Raw genomic sequence first — 5,645 nt, forward strand, 5'->3', positions numbered from 1 at the left:
GTAATGTTACATGATCTTTATAATATTAATTCGACACGTACGACCATGTAGATTCATTGTGTTACACATCCAAGAATTATCCATGCATCTACCACGTATATCTCACATATAACAAGGAGTGATTTTCTCTTTTGCGGGATGCATTTAATGATTGTGTACTGCCTTTCCAACCATGTAGTTAAAAACCTTTATGTTCCACGTAGGAAAAGTTATAAGCCTTCTTCAAATATACTTCACACACGACATACACTGCGAGGATCCTTACACGATGGCTAATCCAACAACTTTCTACAATTTGGTATTTTGCATGGATGGTGGGATATGCAGCGTTGTGCATGTATCGTGTGTGAAGTTTCGTGCATGCAGCAAGGTTCAACCTTTTTTCTGCGGGAGAATATTGGATTTATTCCTCTGAAATTGTGTTACAGTCTGCTAATGCAAAACTAGAGACACTGTCTGGAAGATGGTGCAACGAACAGGTGGTGCTACCTCTAGAATGAGCAATATTAGCTAGACAATAAGCAACACTATTTTGATGACGATCTAATTTCTGAGGAATAAACCCATGCGATTTCAGGAGGAATAAATCCACGTGATTTCAGGAGCTTCTAAATTTCTAGAATAAGATGTTAATGTTCAGATTTGTCCAACGACTCGTCTGTTAGTGCAGCGACCAAGACAGAACAGTCAGATTGAATGACAACGGGGAAATCTGAGCAAGGAAGCAAGATGCATTGGTGTTACGGGATTATGTGTATTTAGATTTGAGGTAAATACACTCTGAGTCGTAGAACTTGCGCGCAGCGGTCAGTTTGATGCACAAACTTTTCAAATATGTGATTCCAGTTATCAAACTTCTGCAAATGTGCAAGTATAGTCCCTTCTCCTGTATCTAGTTGTATCATGTGCCCACGTGGCGTGCCAGTATGATGGCGACCCACATGTCTGTGCCTGGGAGAAATAAGGATAAGGAAAATAGCTACACTAAACTGATTGAAGTGTCGTCCTGATAAAAGGACACTAACTAGAGCAACAACTCAAACGGGATCCAATTGTTGCAGGATTAGCAAACAAGGACGTATTTAGTACTCCCTCCATTCCCTTATACAAGGCCATTATGAAAAATACATTTTGCATCTATACAAGGCCACTAACAATAATAGGGGCAAAAATTAATGAAGTTTTTTTGTACTAGCAACTTATTTAATACTTGCATGCATGAAGTCATAATGACACTGTGCTACTTTCTTAAACTCGGAACGGATGGACTATTTTATATTGTGGGACGGATGGCCTATTTTATAACTCCCGTGCATAAATTACATGCACCATCAGGCAATTTTTTTTAAACTCGGAACATGTATATTTTATAGATTTTTGAGCGAAAAGTACTTCTATTTATGTGCTCTAACAATCGATTAATTTTATTCTTGTTTTCTTTATACACGAGCACACTATTGATCCAAAAAAATGTGTCTCTTCTAGAATTTAATGTTTGTTTCCATTAAGCACTTTTTTAACACAGTACAATCGAAGTCACTCACCACTATGAACACACTCATACACACTCTACCCCTATGAACACCTTCGAGAGACCGAGCCCGCATAGCATCTTCAGATTTTTACGAAGTCACCACAGGCGCCTCACAATCGATAGGAAATGTTTCCTCCCACTGAACGAACATCGCCAAAAGCCTGGAGTAAATGAAGAATAGTATGAGCACGAAGTGTCGAGTCTAGGACTTGAAGGCTAGTGGGCTGGGGATTTCCTATAAACACTTTAAATTGTTGAAATGCTATATGCATGCAGCCACACAAGCATGACTTTCTGAAAGTTAAATGTACACCACGAGCTTGCTAGTTACTCAACTGGGGACGATCATATGGGCATGAATGTGACCTGCACGTCTAAGTCTACCGGTGTGTACAAAATTCGTGTGCCATATTTGTAAATGAATATTGTGTTTGGTTTAATATTAAAGTATAGAAAATCTGTTTATATCAATACTAACATGAAATGTTGTCCGATCTAGTGGTTAGCTCATGTTTGCGTTTGGGCACCAGGTCATCGTTTAAAACCCCCCAACATCCCTTTTTTGAACTATTATTTAATTTGTATGTTTTTTTGAAAGGGTATAGAATGGAGTTATCGACCTAAAGCAACAAAAATCATTTTGTTTGGTGGTTATCTACGCTAGAGTAATCTCGGCGGGTCACCAGTTCGAATCACCGTCTGATCTTTATTATCTTTCTCAGTATGAATGCATTTATATTGTTTGCTGATTAACTGGATCCCACGAGTGTGTGACCTTAGTTCACCAGCTTTTATTGGTAACTAAATAAAAACTGAGGATGCTATAGGAAAAAAATCAATCATGCGCGGTTCACCCCACGCCTCCCAACTCTCGTCACCGACATGTGGGCCGCCTTCATACGAGCGAACCAAATAAGCATATGATACAGCTGGATACGGGGCATATTTGCACGCTGGCTGAAGTTTGATGACCTATATAACGTATTATACAAGTTTGTGCACCAAACTGACCGCCGCTTGCAATTTCTTGGTCTTATGGTGGCTTTACCTCTTTAGTTTTTGTTAATATAATGTATGCTATCAGAGGCTCAATCTACAAGGAGTAGCGTCTCTAGCCAGTACTAGCATGATAGGCTAAGAGTTCTCGTACATGTACTAAGTATTAATGGTTTCACTGGTACGACTTAAATATTGCGATGATCATACGAAAGGTACAACTATGAGAATACTAAATTCCCATCAAACTACCCGTATAGTCCGTAGTATCCAAGTTTATTCAACAATGATAAAATGCATGAAAGCTATACTTCTCTCGCTTTCAAGTGAAATAGCGTGCACGTCATCCGCAAACCGGAGACTGCATCCATTCGAACATCAGGGGGACTAGTCCACAGACAGTGATGCGGCCGCCGACTGTCCAACCATAGCCACATACATTTTCAAACATGGCTAAATGAACCTGCTAAAAGCATACATCTGGTTAAGTTAAGGCTACTAAGCACGCAACTGTTGCTTCCGCCGAATGAACCTACTATGCAGCCCCCTAGATTTGGTTCCCGTTTGCGGATTTTAGAAATCTGGACTGGTATGCGGACCGATACATGACGGCGTTCAATGGCATACTGCATCCGGACAGCACAGTCCAGACATATGGAGGCGATTTGAGGATAAACCTTGGTGATGCCCTGAATTAGATTTTCACAATTGAAAAATAAGATAAGTAGTTTTAAAAAATTCTTAAAAAATTACACATCAATACATGGCATTATTACTGCAATATATGTGTAATTTTCGCGACTAAATACGTACTGATGTGAGCTACACAAAAAAGTAAAATGATGATTTCCTAACACATGCACTATTCACTATGAAATCTCATCATTTTGTTTTTCTAGACCACATCAAAATATATTTTATCATGAATTTTTGCAGAGATGAAGTATATATCCCTATATACGTATGTATTTGTTTTCGCGATGTTTTGAAACTTCATAAAATGAAATTTTCAAAGTATCTAGCTCCATGGTGCTTGGGATCCAAAATTCCAGTGACTCACATAATTGTAAATAGATCGAACAATGTGTGACTTGGTTTACAACATGCGCTCGTGCACCATACATTCAATTCCGTTCACTTTGCATGTACTTGAATTTTTAGTTTGTTCTCTACAAAAGTGCAGTTTTTGGTTCTCAACTTACGTATTGGTTCAGATCAAGTTTTACGTATCAGCTTGAATTTCACAATTACAAGCAAGCTCTTAGTCTTTTCTAAATCACACAAACTCTGGAACTTCTACCGGCCCAAACCGTTATGGTGCTCATTTTTTTCATCTCATCTAACACAATTATCCTCTCTCCCTCTAGGTAATAATGGCAAAGGCGGGAACACACAGCGATGATATGATCCTACCAAACGTATGCTTTTGAGAAGTGCACATTTTCCATTCAAGTGACCTATGTAATCCCAGGTTATTTAATGATGAGCACGGCAAAGCTAGAGTTTTTTGCTTCCGAGGGAAAATAGCCAGCACACAAAGCGTGCTCTTCCACTTAGCGTTCCACCAGTAGAGGTGGCAGCAATAACGACTATTATGATTCTACAATCTTAAGATGAATGTGTTGTGCCTATCTTATCCGAAGTATTTGGATTACACTGCCATGCTCATCTAATTTTTGTGTGACTAAATTTCTTGCAAAGTTTTTTTAATTGGATCATTGGAAAACAAAAAAAATATTCCCAATAGCCTGAAGCCAACAGGAAATTACAAATGGAATGGTTCAAACATGATTTTTGGAAATATTCCTAAATCCTGTGGATCTAATAAGATGGAGAAATATGTCAGAATTCCTATCTTCAAAAATTCATCGAAAATCTGTCGAATGATATTATTTTACCTGTTAACCATTTTTCACATGCTATTTAGGGTGCAACCTTAAGAAATAGCGCATGATTCGTCTTTCTTTCGTACCTATGTTGATCCGGATTGAAGATGAACACCTCAACAAAATCAGATTGGAGACGAAAGAAACAATCTATAGCCACACATGCATGCCTCGCCAAAATCTCATAGGGAAAAGCGGATAAGTGGCAACTTCGCCAAAACAATCTGAGGCCAAGGTCGACGAGGGTGGGGAAGGGGATAAGCGGCAACATAGATGGGACACCATGTGTGTTGAGATAAAGGACCTGGCCCTATTGGCTTTTTGAGTCATCGTTATTGATTTAGGGGCATGTGGTATTTATTTTTTTCTCCCGTCGCAAAGCACGCGCTCTTTTGCTAGTACTGCGTAAGATATGGATATAGTTATCCAAACAGTACTATGGAAAACCTTATACACAGAATCTTACCAGCAACGTGGTTTAAAAAGAAGCGCTACTGCTAATTAGCAGTAGCGCGCTTCAAAAGTGCACGCTACTAACACCCAGTTAGTACTAGCGCGCTAAGGTAAAAGAGCGCTACTACTACAATTGCCAGGGAGTTGCCTCCAAACTATGTATTGTAGTAGCGCCCTTCCATACACGCGCTACTGCTAACTAGCCTAGCAGTAGCGTGTTATGCCAGCACTCGCTACTGCAAAAGTCCCATCCCCTCTTCCCTCCTATACTGCTAAGCGAATAGGGTGTTTACCACCTTAAATACGTTACTTCACAAACCATCACAAGCACTTGGTCTTCATTGCACTCTATGTGTTGCATCTGTGGCCGCAATAGGAATCTTCGCCGGTTTTTCTATTGACAATTTAGATTCTACACAAAAAGATCATTGGTGACTAATGTATTTTTGAATTTTTCTACATGCCTAGTCTTAGCAGTAGTGCGTTTGGCAGAAGGCGCTACTGGTACAGGCATATCAGTAGCGTTTCTACTGCTAAACGCGCTACTGCTACGGGGATTAGCAGTAGCGCTTTATCCTGTCCAGCGCTACTGCTAAGTTCAATTTTACTTTCACCCAGCCACCCGCCCCCACTCTCCCTCTCCATTCTCTCACACCCCCGCACCCCCTCCCGTCATCCGCCGCCACCACCATTCCCCGACCACCGTCGTCGCCTGCTGCCACCGACGCTCCTGCTCCTCCTCCACTGAGGTAATCCCTCCTCCCTACCGCGCCCCT

This window comes from Triticum aestivum, chromosome 2B (genome assembly GCF_018294505.1).
Source record: "Triticum aestivum cultivar Chinese Spring chromosome 2B, IWGSC CS RefSeq v2.1, whole genome shotgun sequence".
Taxonomy (NCBI): domain Eukaryota; kingdom Viridiplantae; phylum Streptophyta; class Magnoliopsida; order Poales; family Poaceae; genus Triticum; species Triticum aestivum.